The sequence below is a fragment of the Callithrix jacchus genome, chromosome 10 (assembly GCF_049354715.1).
Source record: "Callithrix jacchus isolate 240 chromosome 10, calJac240_pri, whole genome shotgun sequence".
NCBI classification, from domain to species: domain Eukaryota; kingdom Metazoa; phylum Chordata; class Mammalia; order Primates; family Cebidae; genus Callithrix; species Callithrix jacchus.
Genome location: NC_133511.1, coordinates 46,825,177 through 46,852,199, shown reverse-complemented (window position 1 = coordinate 46,852,199; position 27,023 = coordinate 46,825,177). Strand labels below are relative to the sequence as shown.

Genomic DNA, 27,023 nt, shown 5'->3' with positions numbered 1-27,023 from the left:
TGTGGAAAAGTATTACAGCAGCAACAGGAAACTAATAGAAGTCCATGTTGCTCTCAACACAAGAAAAAGTATTCATATGCTAAATGGAATAGGAAGAAATCAAAATTTATACACAATGATCTTAATTATGTATATAAAAATACATGCAAGTACAAAATGTTTATAGTGATTATCTCTGAAGAAGGATTATGGGTAATTTTCAGCATTATGCCTTCTGCAATTTATCCAAATTTCTACAATTAGTCTGAATTACTTTTTACAAAGAAAAGAAAATTATTTTTAAAGTAGAAATCCATGATATTTCTGCAACTCTAACTTAATCAAAGAAGATTAGAAATCAAGAGTTCCAAAACTCAATAGGAATTTTCCTAATTCAATCTCAGAGCAACAACAAAAAATTTAGCAACCTGGATACATGCCATTCCCTAAAAGACTGTACACAACTCTTGGTCTCTTGAAAGCCTGCTGGTTTTCAGACTCTGTCAGGAACATGATGGTTTCTTTGAAGTACGATAACCTGAGAAGGTAAATGTTTTCCTGCTTATCTACCCATACAAGAGGGGGAATGAGAGATTTTTATGCATTCCCAGAGCTCATCAAGCCCAAAGCCTGTGGCCACATGCCAAAACCAAAAACATCAGTTACTAAGCATGTAAATGTTTGAGTTCTCTCTAGGTGACTTCACAGAATGAAACATCAGATCAAACACTGACCTAATCTTCTTACAAAAGTCCTGACTCCAAGGCTGTTCTGTTGCAAAACCCTCCTGCTATCATCTGCCAGGCAGTCACCAGACCACAGGCCAATTTTACTGTAACATCATGTCCTTTGATTAAATATATTCACACAAATAGTATATTAACATTTTCCCCAATGTGTGGGCAGTACTGGATCAAAACAGAAAGATGTGTTTTTCTGTTTTGCATGGTGGGGAAGGGAAGAGTCATTGTATCCCTCCAAAATGGGGCCAGGTCAGAGCCGGGGTACAGGAAATGCATGTTAAATCATTTTATTGAGTTCCTCTGTACAGCACAGTGAATTAGGGCAGTGGGTGAGGAAACCACAGTGTAGGATTTGTCCTTCAGTCTAGGCTTTTCTAAGCATATTTAGGCATTCTTCATGTAGTCTATCAATATATACAAGTACCTACTAAACATCAGGCACTAAGAGAAATTTGTCCCACGCTGTAAAAGATCATGTCTTCAACATTCTACACTCTCAGATGATGCAGCTGGGCAAACGGACATCTTTACTGATCTTCAGCAATCTGGATCCCAGAGCTGCCAGTAGTGGCAAAATGCTGAGAGGAAGACCTAAATGGGCCTGGCAGAACTTTGAAAATCAGCAAAACAACAACAAAAAAACAAATGATTTAGCACTATGTACCTTCCTACATACCATTTACATAACAGTTATAATTTCAGCAACTATTTCATTAATGTTTGTACCTCCCACTTAATCATCTACTCCATATAAAGAGTATAGTAACACTTTCCCAAAGTCTGTTTTTTTTTCATTTGCTATTATTCTATTACCCAACCTAGCAGTGTCTAACTTTAAAAAGTATTCATTAAATAGCTGAGGTATAAATTAATGCAGAAGAAAGAATACAGGTCATCAATTTCCTCATCTGTAAAAATGAAAAGGCCAGACTATGTGATTATTTCCCAAAGAAAATAATGTGATTATTTTCCAAGAAACCTAGTCCTACAAGTTATGCCAAGAAAGGAAGGTTCACAGATTATTCAGCTTGGGAAATGCTAGATTCTATAGCTTCCCATTCCCCTTAAAGATTCACAATATACAGTTTATACAATAAAGGATCTTGAAAATCCTTCAATGAAAAATGTATTTGAGCATTCTCAAACCTAGCTGACCACAGACGCCCTTTCATCAACACTTATTGGTAGGTATCACAGAGAACCAATGTTCTAAGGAAACCATGGGAAATACTAACCCAAACTCTTCATTTGTTTAAAAAAAAAATGTATTAAGCCCTTGCAATGATAATGATGATGATGATGATGATAGTTAACATTTAACGAGTGATTAGCTGTGCCAAACATGGTACTTGGTGCTCCTGCCCACCAAGATAACTATGAAACCTGGCCCACGTCTACAGGATGAGATCACTGCACACGATTATTATAACCAGTCCTAGCTGAATATACACACGTGCATTTATACACACATATACACCTATACATGTATAGATGTACACATATGTGTGAATATGCACACACACAAAGGGAGGGAGAGGTGGTGGTGAAGATCAATGTTCTGGGCGGAGGAGGCATGGAGCCAAAATATGGAAAGCAAGAGAATCTAGAGCACACAGATAAATGGTGAGCACTTTAGTCTTCCCCACTGGTTTTTGCAGTGTGGCCCAAGACCCCTTCTGGGAGTCCTGCAAGGTCAAAGCTATCTTCAACTGTGTTGACACTTACATTGCTGGTGCAAAAGCAAAGGCAGGTAAAACTACTGGTGGCTTAGCATCAATCAAGGCAGTGCCATCTTAGTTTATCAGTAGTCATTATATTCTCTACAGCCATACACACAGCTATTATCCACCTCCCACCCCCCAGGTATTTTTTTAAGTCAATTTTATCTAAGAGTGTCCTTGATGAAGCAGTAAAATTACTAATTTTATTAAATATTGATTCTTGAGTACACATCTTTTTAACATCCCACATAACAAAATGTTAAGTGCACTCATTCAGCACTTCCACTGCAGGCCAGAGTACTATGGTTGTCTTTGGGAAGAAAAAAGACTTGCGTGACTAAGCCGCAAGCTTAGTCACTGTTTTTCACAGAACATCATCTTTACTTGAAAGGATAAGAAAAATTATGATTATTCAGATTTGGGTATTTATAGACACTTTGTTAAAAATAAATACAGTGAGCCTGTTATTTCAAGGAAAACTGATGGTATTTGTTACTAAAGACAAGTTTTGGGCTTCCAAGCAAAAATTAAAACTTTGGGGCTGGGTGCAGTGGCTCATGCCTGTAATCCTAGCACATTGGGAGGCCAAGGAGAACAGATCACTTGAGGTTAGGAGTTCGAGACCAGCCTGGTCAACATGGCGAAACCCCGTTTCTACTAAAAACACAAAAATTAGCTGGGTATGGTGGCAGGTGCCTGTAATCCCAACTATTCAGGAGGCTGAGCCAACTGCTTGAACCCAGAAGGCAGAGGTTGCAGTGAGCCGAGATCGTGCCACTGCACTCCAGCCCGGGGGATAGAGTGAGACTCTGTCTCAAAACAAACAAACCAAACTAAACTTTGGGAAACTTGTATCCAGTATTTTGAGCTTTAGAGTATCCCAATACTTAAAGACTTTTCAGATGAGAATGGCAGTGACATTAACAAATGTGACATGTTGATATTTTTCCAAATGGTGATATTAAATGTGATATTTTGATATTTTCCAAATGACAAATGATGCATGATGTTACAAAATGATGGGTGAAAAAATCCTTTCAAAGTATGTGATAGGACAATGGACTTCAATGTAACAGCATTATGAAAAGTTCATTGATTGATATCAGATTCTATATTGCAACAACCCTTTACAGCTGGTCAAGTTCTGATATAGTTCAAAGACTATTCACAATTAACTGAAAGGGCTATCAAAACACTCCTCCCTTTTCTAACCACATGTCTGTGTAAGGCTGGATTTTCTCCATATAGTTCAACCAACACAACATATTGCAACAAAATGAATGCCAGAGCATTTATGAGACTCCAGCTGTCTTCCATTAAGATAGACATTAAAGAGATTTGGGAAAAAGTAAAACAATGTCACTCTTCTCACTAAATGTTTGCGCTTTGGAAATATTTTTCAGTAAAAATGTTACTTTATGTTATCATATATAATGGGTTTATTGTTATATTTAAGCAAGTTTAATACATATTTTTAAATTTCTTTAATTTCAATTTCTAATACAGTAAATATTGCTAGATACAATCTACATAAACAAAAGTTCTTTGAGGAATCTCACTAATTTTTAAGAGTTATGTAAAGGGTCCTGAATCAAAGTTTGAGAACTGCCGATCTAGGTCACAGGGAGGCAGGCAAAGAAAGGGGGACACCATTGGTCTCCAGCACTGGGATGGAGCATTCAGAGCTGATGTTCAAGAGCCTATCAAAGGTGCTGAGTACCAAAATGTTATGGACAGATTTGCCTTTTAGAAAAAGCAAGAAGAGCATAAAGTGTCTCTGCTCCATGAACATGTAATTCCAAAAACAAGTTAAGTATGATAAGAAGTCAAACTGTAGGGCACTGAAGGTCCATTATTATAAATTAAAAAATGAAATACAAATTTCTATAAAAGAGCAGGAACAGAATAATATCAAAATTTAATGATTTAAGAAGGAAGAAAAGCAGGGTCTTGTGAAATAGAATTGCAACCAAATGGAATTCTGCAAAATGAGGAAAATCATCAGTAACAAACTGCAGGGCTTTAAACTTCTAAAGATGCCAGAATCAAGATGCATTTCAGGCAAGTCTGGAAAATAAAACTAAAGGAGTCAGCAAAGAGCAATAAACTACAGCAGTAAAGAGGGAAAATGAATGCAGCCCAGAAAAGATGAACAGAAGTATTTAGAAAGAAAAAGAAGTAGTGAGGAGAGGAAATCAGTTCCTATTTCCAGAGCATGGACATAGGATCATCCAATCATCACTCACTCCACTACCGTAGGTAGGAAGAGATGGAGCAGGAAACACCTCCAGAGCAAAGCAGACCTCTGCAGAGCCTGGACGAGCAGACCCACTGAACAATGACCTCACTTAGGTAAAACTGGGTTATGCCAATCAAGAACAGAGGCCATACAGAAGAGACAAAAGGCAACTATTAAAAATTGCTCACGGCTGGGTGTGGTGGCTCATGCCTGTAAATTCAACACTTTGAGAAGTCAAGGCAGGTGATTCACTTCAGCCCAGGAGTCTGAGACCAGTCTGAGCAACATAGTGAAACTCTGTCTCTACCAAAATAAAAAAAGTTAGCTGGGCATGGTGGCATGTGCGTATAGTCCCAGCTACTGAAGAGGCCACGGTGGGAGGATTGCTTGAGCCCAGAAGATCAAGACTGCAGTGAGTATGACTGCATTGCTGTACTTCAGACTAGGCAACAGAGTGAGACCCTGACTCAAAAATGAAAAACAAAAATTGCTCACAAGGGGCTTACAAACAGCCATCATGTTCTAAGTCAAAAAAGCAATTAAAGCAACCACAGGAAGGTAAACTAGTACAACCACTATAGAAAACAGTGTGGAAATTCCTTAAAGAACTGAAAGTAGGACTACCATTTGATCCAGCAACCCTCAACCCCGGTATCTACCCAGAGGAAAAAAAGTCATTACATGAAAAAGATACTTGCACATGCATGCTTATAGCAGCACAATTTGCAACTGTAAAAATATGGAACCAGCCCAAATACCCATCAATCAACAAGTGGAGAAAGAACCTGGGCTACACATATACCATGATATATTACTCAGTCATAAAAAAGAATGAAATAATGGCATTTACAGCAACCTGGATGGAACTGGAGATCATTATTCCAAGGGAAGTAACTCAGGAATGGAAAACCAAACATCCTATGTTCTCACTCATAAGTGAGAGCTAAGCTAGGATGTAAAGGCATAAGAGGACTTTGGGGAGTTGGTGGGGAAAGGATAGTGGAAAGGATAAAAGATTACACACTGGGTACAGTGTACACTGCTCAGATGATCAGTGCACCAAAATCTTAGTCATCACCACTAAAGAACTAATTCACATAACCAAACACTACCTCTTCCCCAAAAACCTACTGAAATAAACCAAAAAAAAAAAAAACAATTAAAAGAGTAGTTATAACTAAGTGACAAGGGGGTCCTATAGAGAACTCCAAAAGAGAGACCTTGGCAAGTTTCTCAAACTCTCTGGACTACAGTGTCCTCCTCCATAAAATGGGGAGTCCACCACCTACTTGACAAGGTTGCTGTGAGCATCACGGACTCTGTGGCACAGGTCTGACAAAGAGCAGACACTCAAGTGAAAGCCTCAATTATTACCACTCTAGTTACGACCTCAGGGCCAAAGTAGGAGTTGTCACTGCACCAGCCTAGTCCAGAAAGCTCTCCAAGGTCAAATATCAAGGTTTTAACAATCACCAATGTGTGAACCTAAGTACTTTGAATGGCTCTGGCCTAGGGCTACAGTTGCTCTACTGATGAATAAACTGCCCTTGACCAACCAAGGCCTGGATCTAAGTGGAAAGGCATACTGCCAAGCACAAGGAGACCCAAGTAAGAAGAGATTTTAAAAACACAAACAGCCCTTTTTCCTTAACAGCCAACACTGCCATGCCAGGGACCTTTCACATACTATTACCTCCCAATTGTCAAAATCAGCCCAGATGTAGGCCTGCATGCTGTTACCACTCCCTGACCCCACTGCACCCCACCTTCATTTTATGGGCCAGGAAGCTGTCTCATGACTGAATTGCATGAATTGGTGTGGTCAGGACCTCCACCTCTTGATCTGGGGCCCAAGACTCCTTCATTAGACAAGACTGCCCATCCCACAGGGACTGAGGGCCTGCCCAACAAATGTAAGCCAGCATCTCTTCATCTAGTTAGAGCAGTACACTGGAGATCCACAGATTAAAAGACAAAAACAGGCCAGTGCAGTGGCTCACACCTGTAATCCCAACACTGGGAGGCCGAGGTGGACGGATCACTTGAGGTCAGGAGTTTGAGACTAGCCTGGCCAACATGGTGAAACCCCATCTGTACTAAAAATAAAAAAATTAGCCAGGTGTGGTGACGGGTACCCAGTCTCACCTGCTGGGGAGACTGAGGCAGGAGAATCGCTTGAACACAGGAGGCAGAGGATGCAGTGAGCCACGAATGCGCCACTGCACTCCAGCCTGGGCAACAGAGCAAGACTCTGCTGCCAAAAAAAAAAAGACAAAAACAAAAAACTCACTCAAAAGATTTGGACCCACCCACAGAAATAGACATGTCCAATTAAAAAAAAAAATGCTTCCTGGAAAGGTACGACAGGAAGAAGAAAGGACTATTTTGACAGAGATAGACAACTCAGCCAAAAAATGAGACCCCTTCCTTCCTTCACCTCCCACAGCTAATTAAATGACCAGTTACTGTATCCCTGATTGGAACGCCAGACGCTACCCTAGAGACTGAGAATGCGAGCCAGCCTTTGTGCCCCTGAAGTCAGCAAGGAACTACAGCAGGTTCTCAAATAGCATCATTGCATTATAATGTTGATACAAAGAAAACAACAATCAGTTCCCAACTGAAGCCACTGTCTGTGTGGAGTTTGCCCACTTTCTCCATGTCTGTGTGGGTTTTTAACTCTTGTTTATATAACTTAGCCTACAGTAAAATTGTTTTTATTATACATGATTTCACTTCAAGACAGTTTCTGAGAACCTATGTATGAGGTTAAATGAGGACTTACTATACAGTCATGCGCCATGTAATGATGTTTTGTCAACAAAGGACTGTATCATGACAGTGGTCCTCTGAGATTACAATGGAGCTGAAAAATTCCTGTTGTCTAATGATGTCACAGCCATCACAAAACCATACCACAAAGCATTATTCCATGTTTGCAGTGATGCTGGCATAAGCATATCTGATGTCCCAGGCCTTCACCTTCACTCACCACTCAGCCACTGACTCACCCAAAGCAGTCTCCAGTTCTGCAAGCTCCATTCGTGCCAAGACCCTATGCAGGTATACATTTTTCAAATCTTTTATACTGTATTTTCATTGTACCTTTTATATGTTTAGATACACAGATGCTTACCATTGTGTTATAAGTGCCTACAGTATCCAGTATGGCAACATGCTATATAGTTTGTAGCCTATGAGCGACAGGCCATACCACATTGTCCAGGTATGAGCAGACCATACCATCTAGGTCTACGTAAGCACACTCTACAAGATTCACACAACGAAATCGCCTAATGATGCATTTCTCAGGATGTATCCCTGTCATTAAGTGAGGCAGTGACCATATATCTTGGTGGCTGCAGTTAAGTGCTATGAACTTGCAATACTGGGTACTATGGGGGCAGGTCATAAAGGGGCCTAACTAAGTCTGAAAGGCCAAAGGCAGAGTCCCCAAGGTCTTTCAAAGCCTGGCACATCTAGAAGCTGAAAGGTAGTGGGTCAGGAGGATGGTAACCAGGCCCCTGAGAGGAGTGGGGAAGCTAGATTACACAGAGACTTATGATCAGACGATACTCTCTCCCAAGAGCATGGGACCCATCAATAGTGAAGAATCATCCAATTTGCATTTTATAAGCCTATTGTGGCTGCAGTGTAGAAGTCTGGGGAAGATAAGAGTAGATGTATAGAGGTCTGTGAAACAGAAACTTCAACATTTTTTTAACCATAATGCAGGGGTAAGAAAGACACTTTACTATGCAACCCCGTAGAGACACACACATACACACACACACACACACACACACACACACACACACAGAGAGTCTATGGAGAAGGACACCACCAGCTTGGGCTAGTACACTAGCACTCTCTGTGACACTGGGCCAGCTTCTCAAATTCTCCGAGCTTCAGTTCCCTCATTTGTAAAATAAGGATAATAATAATGGTATCTACTATATAGGTTGTTGTGGGAAATAAGTAAGTCAATATATGTGAAGATCTTAGCAATGTTAGCCTTTTGCATGTGTATGTGTGTGTCTAACTATTACATACAAAAAAAAAGTTTCACAAAATAACACTCAAACTTACTATATGCAATTTAATGTCTTCCATTATTTTCTTAAATGATGGGGGGAAGAAACTTCTAAATTAATATCAGAACGCAATAAGTCATGACCTGCAGTTGGAGATGGGTTAGACTCGAGTGACAGAAATGGAAGAGAGGGCAATAGAGTTGCCAGGACTTGGTGGTTAATCGGATACAGGTGATGAGTGAAAGGGAGGTATCAAAGATGCTCTCAAGCCTCTAGGTTGATGACAGTGACAATTTCGAGCTGGGGAGCCCAGGATGAAGAGCACGTTTATCTGTGAGAGGAAGGAAGACTGGACTCTTCAGTGGAAGAGGATTTGGGTGGAGGTGACAAAAGGAACCTTCACTTACACACTTTCCCAAGCAAGGCGCTATACAGAGAGACTTCACGTGAGAATCATAGTTATTAATAAAGAAGGCATTTTCCCAGACTGCTCCATTAAAGAAGGCATTTTCCCAGACTGCTCCATGAGGTGGACAGCCTTTCTGAATCAAGTGACTGAGAGAGGACTCTGGGATTTGGGGCTCCCGCCAAATGTCTTTCCTTATCTGACCAATAAAAGCACTAATCACATTTAATTAGAGTCCTTTTGCCCATCTGTTTCCTCTTCTAACCAAGCTGCTTCAGGGCAGAGACCACCTGGTTTCATCAATCTCTCTATTCCCCAGACCTCCTTTGAATACTGCCCCACATACTGCCTGTAGTAGGTGCTCAACAAGCATCTGTTGAATGAATGGCCATGACTGCACATGATGTAACTCATGAGAAGGCCATTTCTAGCGCAGAAAATTAAAGTGGAACAAATGGGAGAAGGATGCAGAATCTGTTAGGAGAATTCTGATCACTGAAGGCTGTAACAGTTCATGATAAAAATGAGTCTGCAAAGAAAATGCTAAACTGTGGAATGGGCAATGGGCATGAGTCATCGATATAATGTTCAGAAATATTAAGCAGGTCTGGGAAGGAATCAGGAAGACAAAAGAAAAATAAAACAGGAAAAATGAGGTTATATATAAATATAAATAAATAAAATTTGGTTTCTACCAAAGATCACCCTAAGTGTTTAATTCCTGATATCAATTCCCTTGCTACATTTGTCCATCAGCTCTACAACTCTAAGAAGCCTCCTCATTTTCAATCCTCTGCCACCCTCCAAAGCCCAGCTGCTTCACATACTGCTTTTTTCTATATGTACATGATTTATTTCCCTAACAAACAGGAATCATGTTACCAAACTTCTTATCCACTCCACTGCCACCCCTTGCACAGACAAAGCACTCAACAGTATATTCAATTAATAGCTGATTAACTGATTTTGGCATGCACATCTAGCCTCATTCCCTTTAGTTGCAAATGGCTTACTGAAGGTATAATTTCTTACAGTAACAGCTGCATTGTTCAGCACCTACCATGTACCAGACATAGCTAAGGACTTTAAACACATCCTCTCCTATAATCTTCCATCTGTGGGACTGGGGTAATTATCTCCATTTTACAGACTTCAAGATTGAGGCTCAAAAAGACAACACAGTTAACTAAGTAGCAAGGCTGACATTCAAACCCAAGGCTACTTAACTCCAAAGCCAAATAAATGTACCATTACTCTAAAATTTTAGCACTATTATCCCTGGCACAGAAACATGAAGAAAAGCTGCATCTGATCTGGAGGCAGTACTCTCTGCTCCCCAAATATAATTAAAACTCAACTCAGAGAAAGCTTTTTTTAGGCTTGAAAAGGCCACAACTTATCAAGAGCCATTCATTCATTTCCTACGAATACACAGGTCAGGTCAAGCAACTCTGTGATTTCAAAAAGTGGAGCATGTTAATGGCATCATTTGTTTCTGAAAGATATGGTAAGAAAACCAATGATGTTCATAACAACCAGATCATTAGTGACAGGTAGTTAGTAAAATAATCATAAAATGCTAAAGCCTCCATATCTCCTATGTTATAGTCCTCCCAAGCTTCCATGTTCATTATTTTATTGGATCATCTCTGTAAATGTAAGGTAATTATTTGTATACCAGTGTATACATGAGGAAAAAAATTACAGTAAGAGAAGTTCAATGAGTTAAAGAAGGTCATGTCTGTTACTCAGGACCCTTGGTTGTAAATAACAAAACACTTTGGCAAAAGAAAACTTTGCAATAAGGAGGAGCAGCCAGACAGGTGGGGGTTCCCAGGCGAACACTTCCCTTCTCTGCTTCTCCCTTCCTACAACTTCCTCCTACTCCAAGCCAGCTGGAGCAAGCAGCTTTCTCTTCCAGACAGGAAACCAGGGTCACCGGAGCTTCAAACTCCCACTTCTCTGGCTCCACCACCCCAGAAGAAAAGGCTCTTGGGCCTCAAGTTCAAAATTCCAAGGAGATGAGTTTGAACAAATGTGCACTACGCTGCTGTACCTCTCCCCAGCCCTATGATGGACAGAATGGCAGCAACACACAGCAGCTTTCTCCAAAGACACCTACCCATCAAATACTCTCCCCTCTCCAGTCTGACCCCCTTTTAATAGCTTTGACCTGGCAAGGGGTCCAAATGCGGTAAAACTGGCTCTGTTTTTCCTTTGTAATTTCTACACAGGAGGCTGCTTCACATTCATTTTGGACAGGGAGATGCCCCATCTTAACATCCTATTACATGGCTGCATTTACTGCCTTGGATTTTCCTGAGGCGTTCAGGTTCTCATAATAAATTCTTTCTTTCACAAAAAAATTAATTATAATTAAAATTATACCAAAACCAAGAACACAGGAGACCCAGAACCATGCTTGGCAGGTCCCAAGAATGGATAAGGGATAAGTAACACCCCTGAAGAACGGAGGATACCAGTCCCAAAAGAAGGAAGGGGAATGAGGCAGATAAAATAAGTAGAAATCCTGTATATACAAAGCTCTGCTCTTCCAATCCCAAATCCAATAAACCTGCTTCTTTCTAGACCACAGTTTACATTATTTGGTCATTAAATTGTGAAGTACCAACAGTAAAGAACCGTCAGTATATAAAAGATGCTAATTGTGCATAACAACATTTAGTGCAAACAGAATTAGAAAAGAGAGAGATCAGCCAGGTGCAGTGGCTCACGACTGTAATTCCAGCACTTTAGGAGGCTGAGGGGGTGGTGGATCACTTGAGGTCAGGAGTTTGAGATCAGCCTGGCCAACATGGTAAAATCCCATATCTGCTAAAAATGCAAAAATTAGCCAGGCATGGTGGTGGGTGCCTGTAGTCCCAGCTACGCGGGAGGCTGAGGCAGGAGAATCACTTGAACCTGGGAGGTGGAGGTTGCAGTGAGCTGAGATCACACGCCAGCCTGGACAACAGAGCAAGACTCTGTCTCGGGGAAAAAAAAAAAGAAAAAAAAAAAGAAAGAAAAGAGAGAGATCCTACATACCCACTTACATTCGAGTAGTATTCTAATACTAGAAATCTCTACAATTGTGTGCTAAGAAAAAACAAAAACTATTTCTTTACCAGTGAAAGACTAGACTTCCTACAAACTAGACTTCCCTGTCTCACAGCCCTCTGCCTTCCATTTTCCCTTAAAGCTGGAAGATGGGAGCTTCTCCTTAGGTCCAGGGTTTCTTTGTCCTCTACTCAGCTAGAAGGTTCATCTGGGCCCAGGTGATGATAAAGACCTTTCTTCCAAAGAAGAAAGCAGGAATCAGAAACACAAAAATACATTTACAAGGGTGACACCAGTAGCTCAGTTTCCTACAAATACCAGAGGGCTAACATTGTGGAGATGCTGGCACGTCTCCATCGATGTGTGCTCAATACTCTCTCACAAAACCAGCTCCAGCATGAGACCACCCAAGCACAAAGCAGAGAGCTCAGGAAGGGAAGAGAGCAGGGGTCCTTACCCTACTGCTGCCTTAAGACTGCCATAATCCAACTGGTTTTTTTCTTCTTTAATCAAGCTCTTAATTGACCCCTTGCTGTCTGGCAGGCACTATTCTAAGTGCTTTATAAATATTCTTTGTTTTAGTTGGTAGAAATTCAGCTCCCAACAGCATCATTGGCTGCACAGGGTTATGGCAACTACTGAAAAGAAATCTAGAGAACAAGATTTTTTTAATTCTTCTCAAAGGTCTAACCGAAACCTAGATGGCTAAAATCAACCCCAATTTCTCTAGTTCTAACACTTTGCTTCTCTCTTTGAGTCCACTTTATTCTTCTCCTTCCACAGAACAGAGGTAAAGGTTAATATTTATTAAGCACTTACAGTGTACCAAGCACTTTATATCCATTATCTCCGCTGATTCTCATAGCAACCCTAGAAAATAATGCTTTTAAGCTCTTTACAGAAGAGAAAACAGGCTTAAAGGGGAGGCAACTCACCAGGCTAACTTGCCTCCAGGCCGAGTGACAACCCAGCCCCAGCAGGCTGACTCCACATCCCTTCTCCTACCCGCATTCAAGTACTTTGTTAGAGAGCAACTCTTGTATGGTGTCTCTGGAAAAGCCATCTTTCACAAGAACACATATGCTGCCCCTCCAAATTGCTTTTAATTGAAGTGAACTGTATATAGCATACATCAGACACTGTAAAGTACATAACTCACGGCATGCAGACATTCACAATGTTGTGCAACTACCACCTCTAACTAGTTCTAAAACCTTTTCATCACCCCAAAAGAAAACCAGTATCCACTTGGCAGTCAATCTGCACACCCTCGTCCCTCCAGCCCAACTACTTTGCTTTCTGTTATCTACGGATTTACCTATTCTGCATAATTCATAGTAATGGAATTATATAATATGTGGCCTTTGGCGTTGGCTTCTCTTACCAATAACATGTTCTTAAGGTTTATGCAGGTTGTGGCATACAACTGTACATCACTCCCTTTTATTGCTGAACAACATTCCATTGTACAGATATGGAGATACCACATGTTGTCTATCCATGTATCCACTGATGGACACCTGGATGAATTACTTCTACCTTTTGGCTGTTGCTAATAGTGCTGCCATGAACATTTGAGTTCAAGGATTTATGTCCCCGACTCAATTCTTCTGAGTATATACCTAGGACGGAATTGCTGGGTCTTATGATAATCCTATGTTTAAGTTTTTAAGGAGCCATTCCCTTTAAAATATTTTTAAAATTTGAAATTCTACAAACAAAAGTCAAAAGGAAACTGAAAACAAAATGCAAACCACAATGAAATCAAAGGAGATAAAGCATATATTTTTCCAGTCTCATGTTATTTGAATAAGTTCAAATCTAGGCCTAAGAAACCCAAACAGTACACATCTGTTTTTGAAAGGCTAAGAACACCACAAAGAGAAAATTAAGATATGTAATTCTACCAAATAACTAAGAAGGGGTTGCTGTATCTCCAGGATATTTTTAAAAACAAAATCACACCTAAGCCAGGGTTCCACTAGGAGCCCTGTGGCTGGCTACAAGACTTTTCAACCAAAGAAAACAGTCAAGAGGACAAGCATGGGCCATAAACAGCGGCAGCTTTCTGTGATCAGAGAAGACCGAAGTCCCCTCCCTAGCTCTCATTTTTAGTAAGACCATTCTTCTCTTTGGAAAGATACAAGTCCCTAATGTCCAAAAATGCCAGCACTCTTTCAAAAACCATCTTGTGTCCCATCCCTTAAAAGACTATTTCTAATAAATTCTAAACCGTCAGCACTACTTTAAGACTGGCTTGCTGGAAACTTAGTCTGGGACAAGGGAAAGACACGCAAGCAACAGAACCAACCCAGGGTGCACATATGCCCTCGTCCTGCATCTGGTCTTCCAGCAGTTTTTATGAGGCCTAGTGAGCATGATCTTAACTGGGAGGACAGTGGCAAGATGGGAATGTGGAGGGACTGTAACAAAAGACAATGCATGAATGCCTTTAAATTACATTTAAAAAGTTATCTGAAGAACATAGAAAGCTAACTACAAATGACAAGACTGAGTCTTCATATACAAGCAAGACACTGACATGACAGGGATGGCTGGCAAATCAGGTAACAGGCAGGTGAGTTGGCAGCATTCACTGGGCAGGTGTTCAATTAGGCAGGAAGTGGGCTGAAAACAACTCAATTAATTCATTGTGCATGCCTGTCCATGAGAACAAGATAAACCTGAAACATCAACGGCCAACCAGAGATTAACTCCACGGCTCCACCTTTTGCAAAAGTAGGAGCTAACAAAGATGCATGTGCAAAATATAAAATTACACCAAGATGAGCTCTGGTAAGCTCTTTAAAAGTTCGAACTATAACCAAGGCAGGTAAGGAAACAAAGCAAGAAGGTAGCTTATGATGGATTCAGAAAAGCCATTCCTTTCTCGTGAGTGGCTCGCAATAGCCAGCCTCAGACACATGCAACCTCAGTGCTAGTTGGAAAGTGTGACGGGTACAAACACAAACATATTTAAAATACCAACAGTGGCCAGGCACAGTGGCTCACGCCTGTAATCTCAGCACTGTGGGAAGCCAAGGTGGGTGAATCATGAGGTCAGGAGTTCGAGACCGGCCTTGTCAACATGGTAAAACCCTCTCTCTACTAAAATTACAAAAAAAAAAAATAGCCAGGTGCGGTGGTGGGTGCCTGTAGTCCCAGCTACTCAGGAGGCTAAGGCAAGAGAATCACTTGATCTCAGGTGGCGAAGGTTGCAGTAAGCCAAGACTGCGCCATTGCACCCCAGCCTGGGCAACAGGGCAAAACTGTGGCTCAAAAAAAATCAACAGCAAAGTGATGGGCTCACATTTACTTGTAATATCCCCTATGTGTGAGGCTCTCCCAAGCTGAGACTTAACTCTAACTCCAATGCCAGACCTACAGTCTGAACACACTCGAAAAAAATATAAAACCAGGAGAAATCATTTGGCAGAGCCAGAAAAAGAAAGCTACACGACGAAAAGAAAGTCAAGGAAAGAAAAGCAATGGTTAGCAGGGCCAACATCTGGCAGACCCACTGCAGGATCTTACTGGAAAACAACGCTGGCAGCTCACATGGCATCATGCAGGACTGATGAGAAATAAAACATGCTTCAGGGAAAAACGTTTGCACTAGAAGCATCTGGGCAACTCCCTTGTTTGAGAGAAAAGAATCCTGAAGTTCAGAGAGGTTCAGCAATATATCCAGAGCAACTATTTGCAACAGCAAAGCCAGGTCTATAATTCTGGGCTCCTGGAAAGATCTTTCACTAATAATGATGATGATGGTGGTAATAGCTCTCATTTACTAAAGTTTAGGAGCACACACTGCATTGAGGGTTTTACATGTTACCCTGTTTAATCCTCTCAACAACTTATAAGGTAGCAGTTCTCTTACTAACCCATTTCACAGACAGGGTGCAGACAGGTTAAGATACCAAAGTCAAATACCTTGTTGGAAGCACAGGTAGGACAGGAACCTAAATCCAGCTAAAAGTTTGTGCTCTTAACCATTATATTTAACTGTCCCTAAACTATACTGCTTCCAAACAAGAGAGAAAGGCTATTTTCAACCAAAGTATAAACCAGTATCTACCATTAGATAACTTTTCATGTCTACTACCTTTCCCTACCAAGATACAAAGACAATCAGCACTTCGGGATAAAAAGAACAAAATTATTTTGACTTTGAGGAGAAAGAAGGCTCAAGACAGTCCAGCCTGGAAAAGAGAACTGAACAGAGATCCAGACTTGCAAATTAGGGGCTAAAGCCAAAACCAAGTCTCTCTAGGATATCTATCCCACTCTGGGAGTGCCTTGCACCTTCAGCATGTCACATATTTTTATGGAGTTCATTCTAAGTGCACATGGTGCTGATAGGCTCAATGAATGATTTCAGAAGTTGGGATTTATCAAACCTTGGAGTCTCCACTAAAATTCTCACTATGCCAGACACAAAACCACCAGTTTAAGCATACATACTGCTATATTCAGTTTTAGGAAACTGTTGTTTTTGATGAAAACACAAAGCACCTGCTTTTCCTAAAAAATGTCATTTATAGTCTCAGATTCCACTATGCAGCCCCATCTCTGGAAGATGCTGTTTTCTCTAACTAGCAAAACCAGGACATATTTTTGTATGCACACACCTGCTCTGTTGCAACATTCACTTCCTTTCACAACCAAACCACAGATTAGAGCTACAAGTTTAGCTCAAGATCAACAACCATCACAGAACTGCAACTCTAGAAGGGGCCTCCTGCAGCAGGCCTGGTTCCAGGTGGTGCCCTGGGACCCAACATGAGTCCCTTAATCTCTCCTAATTATAAAACAAAGGGCAGCAGATAATGCTTACTAACTGTTTGTCAGATGCCAGGCACTGTGCTAAAGCCACTTAACTTGAGCTATCTCATCTAGTTGTCACAATACCTCTGAGGTAGGTGCCCTTATTATACCCTGCCTAAAGATAGACAAAGTGAGGCTTAAGAAAGTTACCCAAAGTCACACAACCACAACACTGCACACACAGAATTCAAATGCAGGTTTCTCAGACTTCAGAGCCCAAGCTCTTAACTATCACACTGTGTGTCTTTCTGCTTTCCTCATTCCTAAAGAAAGGGCAAGAGTACCTGTCATTTCCTTATAGAGAGAGTATTCTGCAAATTGTCCTTAACATCATTCTGACTATTCTTCCAGTCTGAAGAGTGAACTGTTACAAGTTCTCCCAGACAGACCAACCAATCAGTTAAGTACTCAGCACTGGACTAAGGGTGAAGGGAACATAAAAGAGAAAACATCCCTGCTGCCAAGGACTTTGCAATCTAGCCAATACTGATCAAAACTATAAAGATATTCTGACCACTGATCCACAGTCAGAAGTGTATTTCTATGATGACCTGGGAGGGATGCACGTACACACAGCCTCACTGGGTGTTACACACTGTTATTTTTTACTGCTCTATTTCATTAAAAAATGTATCAACCCACTAAATCAATTCTGTGACTGTGGATTATGATTAACAGTTTGAAAAGCCCCAACTCTTAAAACAAAAGCAAAATGTCAGGAGGTTCTTCATCAGACCTAGTTTAAGTTTCTTGGACTATCAGGTTAATTAGATTTGTATCCTTGGATATGTCCTCAGGGGCAGATGCACCAGCATATCCGATCTATGAAGGATGTAAAAAGCAGACTCCTGTAGGCCCACATTCAAATGCTGACTCTCAGGCATATTAGCCATGTGACTTCTTCAGATCTTGGTCTATAAAACAGAAGATAATACCACTCACCCCTCTGGCTTATTACAAGGGACCTACCTGGTACTGGTTCTGTCTTTCTCAGCAGAGAGGCCATGGGCATGGGGGGAAGGGAGACAAGTCTGGTCGTGTAACATGACCAGTTTACGCAACAGAGGACCTGCGGCAGCCACTTCTGCTCCTCAGCCTGCTACCATGTTAAGTGATTAGAAATCCTTCATCTTTTATGTGGGTGTCTGTTGTGTTCCACATGAAAGTGTAATACATAAGATGCCTAAGATATAACAGGGCATAGGCTAAGTCTCTGCCATTGCAGAGCCTGCTGTCAAGCTGGGCAGGTGGCCAGGTAAACAGGTATCTGTAACTGACTGTACCAGGTGGTGTAACAGAAGTCTGAGAGCCTGATGAGAGAGTGTCTCATGCAGCGAAGTCTAGTCCTTGATCCCACTTGCAATTCTTTTAGCATGAAAATCCACACCTTGCAAATTTCTAGTTTATAATATTAAGACTTAAAAACCACCACCACCACACTAAGGAAATGAATCCTTATCTGTAGCCACAGCAATAAAAGGGCTACCAACTCCAGGTCTATCTCCCCTATGAGACACTAAGTTCCTTGAGACCTGAAGTAAGAGAATTATTCAAGATCACACAGCAAATACACAAATTTGGAAACCCCAAAGATCAAAAATTGCAGGTCACTTTGCTGTTTCCTCTGGAACTTCTCCTATACTTATCCAGGCTCAAACATAAAAACTAATGTGGAAAGGAGAGAGAAGGGAAGGGAAAAAAGGTCTGTCAGTAAGTGACCCAAAATGTAAGAGCTGGGTAAGCATGGTAGCTCAGGCCTGTAATCCCAGCACTTTGGGAGGCCGAGGTAGAACTGCCTGTGCCTGTATGCAGTCCCAGCTACTCAGAAGAATCTCCTGAACCCAAGAGATGAGCTGTGACCATGCCACGGCACTCCAGCCTGGGTTACAAAGTGAGATCCTGTCTCAAAAAAAAGTAAGACTTAACCACTAGACCCTGAGTAGATCTTTTAAGAGGTGAACACGCCGGGCATAGTGGCTCATGCCTGCAATCCCAGCACTCTGGAAGGCCAAGGCAGTTGAACTCAGGAGTCCTGAGCTCAGGAGTTCAAGACCAGGGTGGGCAACATGGCAAAACCCCATCTCTACCAAGAATATAAAAAATTAGCTGGACATGGTGGCAACATGCCTGCAGTCCCAGCTATTTGAGAGGCAAAGATGGGAGAATCGCTTGAGCCTGGAAGGCCAAGGTTGCGGTGAACTGAGATCATGCCACTGCACTCCAGCCTGGGTGATGGAGCAAGACCCCACAGGAGAGGAGACCAGAAAACCTCAAATTTAAGTTGTTTAAGTCTTTTCAAGATAATTATACAATCAGTGAAAGTGTGTGTGCTAAAAGTGCTGATATGTCCAATATGTACATTTAAAACACCCCGCTTTCTAAAATCGTGTTTTGGCATTTCCTCATTTTAAAGATACTGGGCATTACTGAGAAGCTGTGTGGTTAACATGGACTTCCTTTGTTTTTGTTTCCAGTAAATGAAGCAAATATCAGCGCACCATTCCAAAACCAAAAGGAATGGGAAAATCTTGGAAAGATTCTAGCTGAAATAGGGTTTTTAAGCTTCATCCTGTCCCTCTTGTTTTGGGGGAGGAAGGGTGCAGGGGAGATCAGTTAGTAATGCCCTTCAGGGGAGGGGAGTTTCTCAGGCCTCAGCTTCTGTAGCTGAGATCTGTGCTTTCTTCAACCCATCCTGGTTGAACAATAAAGACAAACGATAACAACACATTGAGCCCTGGGTGATCTCACATACACTGTCTCATCTGTATCTTCCCAAAGCCTCCTTTAGATAGTACTATTATCACCAATTTACAGGACACAGACTCAGAAAGGTTCAGTAACCTGCTCAATCTCACAAAGCAAGAAAACGGCTGGGAGGGAACCTAGGATGGGCCCACGCATTCCTGACCAAGAAGAGAACCCCACTGTGCACACGAGCCCCAGGGCATTTGAAAAGGGCATTCTTTCACCTTCAGAATACAAGCTGATTTTAAACAGACACCTCCTCGGCTGTGTTTTATGAAATTTACAAGGGAAGCTATGGTATAGAAGTATGCTACTTAAGAGTGTCAGTCACATCTGTGACTTCCCTTAAGAATCCCCATCTGTAAAACGGAGATGACGATGACTCCCTAGGAGCACTGGACAAGTCTTTCTGAGCAAAGTCCTGAAAACTCTGACACTCAACAAATAAAAATGACCTGAAGCAGCAGCATTACTGCCATCACCTGGAAGTAGTTTATGGGGACAAACTGAAGAGAAAGGCAAAACACACACTCCCCACTACAAACTTGTGTTTAGTCCTCCAAAATGCAGGGAAGGCATGAATACTGAATATGAGGAATGGTGGGTCATCAGCTGGTGCACACAGAAGGGGTGGTACATCCAATGCAGTCACCACCTACGTTAACTCACAGATCTTGCCCTCTCACTGCACTCATCCAAGGTCTTGAGCAAGGACCCACAGAAAAATAGCAAATCAGGAAGAAGTCCAACAAAGGGTAAAAACTCAGAATTCTGTGATCCAGTCACATCAGGGTGACATCGTAAAACATAACTCCAGATCCACAAAGACAGATGCTTCCCTGGCATGGGAGGCCCACATTCCCGACATCCCACAGCCTCTACTCAGAGGAAGGTGGCACTCAACTCAGAATGGCCAAGGAGCCGCTACTGCACTGTCACTCACAGCTGGCCAGAACACCTTCCAGGGCTCCTAAGACCACTGTGCTGTGGAGCAAAAGGCCACACTCTGATCAGATCTTAGGTTTGAATCTCAAGCCTTGCTACTTACACGCTGACTGGGTCTGTCAGCAAAATACTGCACCTTGATTCTTAGGTTTTTTCCTCTGTAAAATCAGGAAAATAGTAACCACTTTCTGAGCTTGTTGTGAGGATTAAATGAGATAATGTGCATAAAAGGCAAGGCACACAGCAACTGAAGCTATTATCCAACTTGAAGCAGAGGCCTGCTAATATTGGGCAAAAATTAAATTTGATTCCTTGAGAGAAAAAAGTTCCATAAAGTTAGGGAGGATGAACAATTTTCAGAAAATTTAAGCAAGTGAAATTAAAAAAAAAAACTACACTCCACCCACTCCTAACAGGTTTTAACTGGCTCTCCTGCAGGAATAGAGAACTGCAGTGTCTCGTTACCTCTAGACCCTTCACACTTTATAAATACACCCTACGACCAGCCAGAGAGTGCATGCTGCCAACCTCCTGGGCAAACAAGTCCAACAGGATTGGATCCGGAAATTAAATGTCCATGCAGCCCAGCCATACTCAGTCCAAAATAGGTATCTGTGACCTACTTAGTCTTCGAGTACCATTCTCGAAGCCAAAAAACAAGACAGGCCGCTGACTTCAGCAGAGCCCCGCACAGACCCTGGCTTTCCTGTCAGATGAAACGTGCACTGCAGCAGTGATGGCTCAAGAAATTACCTCAGTGTAGCTGGACAGAAACCCCAGCTTGGAAAGAGCTGATTCAAATCATTGGAAAAAAGCAAAAAGTCGCAGAAGTCCCCGCGATAGTTTATCCCCTCTGACTATCCCCAGTAATGTATCTTCCTCCACTTGGACTGACAGGGACTTCTCAAGCCGTCTATCCCTAACACTCATAATGGTTTGAGTATACATATCTTCCCCATAAAACAAGGGGTTCTGTCCACTGTAGCTTGATGCTCTACAAAGCATCATGCACAGAAAGGGTCCAACGAGGAGCAAGCACCACGCAAAGGAACCCTTCCCCTCCACAGGGGCGTATCTCCAGGCTCCAGACCATTCACATGGTTGGCTGCTCAAGATTAGAGAACAGAAACAGACAAATATTTGCTAATAAAATGAGGAAGACAGACAGACAAGATCAGGGAAAGTTGCTGAGTGCTTTCAACCACCACAGAGTTACAGAATGATCTCCTAAATCACAACTCATTTCACCAGTGAGATGTGAGTTTTCGAGTGAATCCAAGCAACTTGGCAGGGACAAATTCCAGGGAAATCCTAAAGCATTCAGCATTAGGCAATACAATACTAGGTAGACAGTGGAACATTATACTTCACCAGTGAAGCGATGGTGGAGGAAACAAGCTGCTGCCAAAAACAAAACAAAATAAAGCAAACCTGCTGCTCTTCACATCCACATCCTTCCTCCTCACATCTGTTAGGTCAGCCCCACTCTTCTCCCACACCACTGTACACTCACAGTGCCCCTCACAGAAACCTCCTTAGCACTTTTCCCCCACATTATGACGTTTAATCATCACCACCATCCTGGAATGCAGGTAGAACAGGCATTTTTATCAGCCACTAAGAAATGAGGAAATTGAGGCCAATGTTGTCTCCCACATGGCAAAATCAGGACTAAAGTATAGACTAACCCCCAAGTTCAACGTGCGTCCTCCAAAATAACCCAGACCTGACAAAGCCACGTATCTGAGCTCTAGGCCACTGCCCTTTCCACTGTACTCCTGAGGACCCTGTAGAGACAGAATTCCAACACACAACCCTCTCAGCACCACAGCCCACTCTTCAACCTTCTCCAGAGACGACAGAGCGCGCAAACCAACCTTGGCATCTGCCGCAGGCAGCACGTGCGTCAGCCACACATCCCAAGTCAGACTGACCACCACCCCACTGGCAAACACACACAATCCAACCCTTAGAGTTTTAAAAAAGAGACATATACTCAGCAAATGGCTTTCTACAGTCAAATGGTGGGCAGGGGCAGGAAAGCAATCATGGACTCCAAACTGCCACACATCACAGATCCCAGGAACCTGTGACCTTTCTGGGTATGTCAGTTCTGGGTTCAAATCCCACCTTTAAAGCTGACTAGCTCTGTGACCTTGGGAAAGTAGCTTTGCTTCTCTAAGTCTCAGCGTCCTCATTTATAACATAAGGGGTTCAAAAAAAAAAGATCTCTCAGGGGATGTGGTTAAGATCACAAAACTGTACATGTAAAAATGGTTGAAAAGGCAATTTTTTTTTTCTTGAAACGTGGTCCTACTGTTGCCCATGCTGGAGTGCAGTGACACGACCACAGCTCACTGCAACCTCAGCCTCTTGGGCTCAAGAGATCTTCCCAACTCAGCCTCTTAAGTAGCTGGGACTACAGGCACACATCACCACGCCTAGCTACATTAAAAATTTTTTTGTGTAGAGATGTGGTCTCACTATATTGTCCAGGCTGGTCTTCAAGTCCTAGGCTCAAGTACTGCCTCAGTCTCCCAAAGTGCTGGAATTATAGGCATGAGCCACTACACCCAGCCTAAAAAAGAAATTTTTATGTATATTTTTCCACAATAACAAAAATTAGGTTAATGTTTGTTTGCTTTTAAGAAACAGGGTGTGTTTTGCTATGTACCCCAGGCTGGTCTCAAACTCCTGGGTTCAGGTGATCCTCCCAACTCAGCCTCCTGAGTAGCTGGGTCTATAGACACAAGTCACCATGCCCAGCATATTTGGTTTTTTTAAAATAGGAATGTCATAGGTTCACAGTAAGAATTAAGTAAGATATTGTAATGGCAAGTTCTTACATTGTCTGGCACATACTAAATCCTAATAAATAGCTGTTTATTATTAATCATAATTTTAATAATTATAAAGACAATACATGCTCAATGTAAAGAAAAATGCTTAAAAATCAGTCTCCTATAATATCAAAATCTAGAGATGACCACTAAAATAAAAATTTTTATAGTATTTTTCCTAGACATAGACATTTCTTAACAAATTTGGAATGTAATCAATATAAAATTCTGTAGTTATGATCCATTCTTTTCTGCCTTACTTTTAAACGCAGAAACTTCTCACGACATCATCCAGAAATAAAAAGGCTTTGTTCAAGGAAAGGATAAAGGTTGTGTGAAACTTGAGAAAAGAACAAGGAGATCAGGTTGAGCAACTGGAGACACCCGCCTCCAGAGCTAGAGGAGATTTAGCCAAATCCTCCAGCACCTGCTCCTTCTCTCTGCCTCCAAGTTGACCCAGAAAGCAAGAACTCTGGGGGTCTGGCTAGACAGGCCATCAGGGAGCACCAGGGCTGAAGCACGTTGTATTTGGTGGAAGCTCTGTATTTATCAGGCTGGCTGGGACAAAAAGTTCATATGCCCTGTTCCTAGACTGGTTCTGCCCTCCAGGAGCTCCCACTGTGAGCAGGGAGACTGGTACAAGGGGCTGCCCAGAGTGGGTACAGGGGTGAAGGGAGACCCTCATGCCAATCATTTCATCCAACCCTCCAGATTAAAGATGAGACAACTGAGGCCTGGGGAGGCAAGTAACTTATGGAAGGCAGCAGTGATGAAGTCAGAACTTAATGTTCCAGTCCCAATCTGGATACCAGAAGATCAACTTCTCAGGGTTCTAAGCGAAATCACAGCATGCTGCCTGCTCAGGGACCAGCAAAGATGTTAGGGCCCACAATCAATATATCCGGTCCATCAACAAGTATATATTTACTAGGTGCTGGGGGCATGTCAGTGGAGACAAAAGCCACCCCTGGGCATAGGACAAGGAGGCTGTCTTATGGGAATACTTGGAGCCCTGTCCGGCTCCCACTGCTGGGCAAGGCCTCTCTATTCTAACTATAACATGGAAGCGAAGCCAGCCTCTGCAGGTTCTGAGCGAACACTACCTGAGTCAAAACTTCCTGTAGCACTCTGGCAGAGAAAGGCTGTGCAATTTAAAAGGCAGCTCCTCTAAGGAAGCTCTTTTGATGTGCTAAGGGAAGGACCCTAAAAATAACTCTGGAAAAGGAACTACACACTCACAAAACACATTTGTAACACTCACTTTACTAGCTAGGAATTGTCTTCACAACTTTCGTTTTGGATGGGTGTATTTTGTTTGGGAGGAAGAAGGGGCCCCAAAGGCAACTCCTGAAATACTACAGAAGAGCAGCTGCTTCTGGCACTGGAGAATTCTATTTCCATCTCCACTTACACATAATTATCTTCTAAAGCGATGCTCCCCAGAGGGGTCACAGCGACACCGGCCTCCCAGATAACCTCCCCAAGCAGGCTGCTTCTGGCACTACCTCCGTAAGTGGAGGCAGGAGAGGGAGCCTGAGATCAGGCCCCGCCCACATCCCACTTCCCCAGAGCTCTCACTGCATAAGGGCCAGGCCCCTTCCTTTGGAGGCCAAAGAGGAAATTAAATGTCAACCAGATAAGAATATTTCCCTTCAACTCCAACACCAAGAAATCTGAAGTTGTGATTCCCCAGTAATCAGGCAAACTGAACTGGCACAGGCCCCAGACCAGAAGGCCAGGCCCGCTGAGGGCCAGCCTCTGCCTGGAGTTCCTTCCTCTTTTTAATGACCAGTACTCAGATTGCAGGCTGAAGCGTTTTTATGACAAATAAGAACAACAATGTGTGAACGCTAGGCTGGGCCCACATACCAAGACCACACAGCCATCTACTCACTCTCTCCAAAGGTCCTCTTGGATGTTCCTCCCTGTCCTATATTTTCAAGGCCAAATGTGGCCCGCTGACCAGGCGAGCTGACTCAACTCTTTTCACAGTGTAGTGATTTTATACACAGAAAAATCCTGGAAGCACAGAAGAATTTACACAGCTTGCACACTGACCTTAGCATTTTCCAAATCTACCAAGTAAAACACCACCTGAGTGGCAGACACAGCATTCACCAGGCAGGCCCAGGGTTTGAGGCGTCATGAGGGGAAGAGCCCAACAGTTCACATGTATGAGGCCGTGCAGCTCACTGCATAAGGGCCAGGCCCCTTCCTTTGGAGGCCAAAGAGTAAATTAAATGTCAACCAGATAAGAATATTTCCCTTCAACTCCAACACCAAGAAATCTGAAGTTGTGATTCCCCAGTAATCAGGCAAACTGAACTGGCAGCAAGGCAGCTATGCACATGGAGTTTCCTAGCGATTCCTGCCACCCTAGCCTTGTCTGTTTGCTCTCTCTTCTTCATGTCTATGGTTTATGTGTGGGTGGGTGGGTGGGTAGGTAAAAGGTATACCGAAAGGAAAGGGTGGTGGATCAAGGGTCAGTATAGCACTAACATTTTTTAAAAATCTGCCTAGAAACAGTTGCTGCAAAATATCTAAGCACACACAGAACTCAGCTATATCCATCTGAACTTGAAAAGCCCTCAGTGAGCTGGCCCACACTGCCTGCTTTTATTCATTCAAGTGGCTTCCATCTTACTAGAGCAAAGGCCACAGTCCATGCAATGAAGGACCTCTTGATCCTCACCCTCTTCCATACTCTCAACTTCTCCCTTTCCTCCCCTGATACAATGGACTAAAATTGCAGTATCCCTACACTTCAGGGCTTCTGCGTGTGCTGTCCCCTTTACCCAGGATGCTCTACCTCCACACAGCAGCTCCTCCCTCTCTCCCCCTCCTCCAGTCCCCAGTGCAGGCATTCCTTCTCAGCAGGGTCCTCCTTGATCACCTCACCTTCTCCTCTGCTGCGGGACTCTTCTGCTTTTCAGCAGTCACCAACGTCTCACATACTACCTGGGCAGAACAGCGTCCCAAAAAACTCATGTCCACCTGGAACCTCAGAATATGAGCTTATTTGGAAATAGGGACTTTGCAGATAAAATCTTTTAAGATGACTGTGATGGCTAATTTCATGTGTCAACTTGACAAGGCCATGGGTGCCCAGACTGTAGGCCAAAGATTATTCCTGGTATGTCTGTGAGGGTGTTTTTTGGATACGATTAACATTTGAATGGGTAGACTGAGTAAAGCAGATTGCCTTCCCTCATCTGAGTGGACTTCATTCAGTCAAATGAAGCCCTGAACAGAAAAGCCTGAGTAAGAGGGAACTCCTTTTGGTTGACTGCTTGAACTGGGACACTGGTCTTTTCTGCCTTTGGACAGAACTGAACTGAGACATCAGCTCTTCTTGGGTCTCGAGCCTGCTGTCTTTTGGACTAGAACTTACACCATTGGCTCTCCTGGGTCTCAAGGCCTCAGTACTTGGATTTAAACTTATACCATTGGCTCACCTGGGTCTCAAGCTTGCTGACCACAGCTCTTA

General features: G+C 42.6%; 1 protein-coding gene across 11 annotated transcripts in view; it reads right to left on the bottom strand.

Annotated features, from left to right (window-relative positions):
- Positions 1-27,023, bottom strand: part of LOC103796120 (uncharacterized) — a 127,081-nt gene that overhangs the window by 88,559 nt on the left and 11,499 nt on the right. The window contains exon 2 of one of the 11 annotated variants that reach the window (XR_013523167.1): positions 25,431-25,555. The exons of 8 other annotated variants lie outside the window; for them this stretch is intronic. The gene's annotated coding sequence lies outside the window, so the exon portion shown is untranslated. Of the gene's footprint in view, positions 1-1,146; positions 25,556-27,023 lie in introns of those variants that run through there. 2 more of the 11 variants (XR_008475098.2, XR_008475097.2) reach the window with 2 other exon arrangements.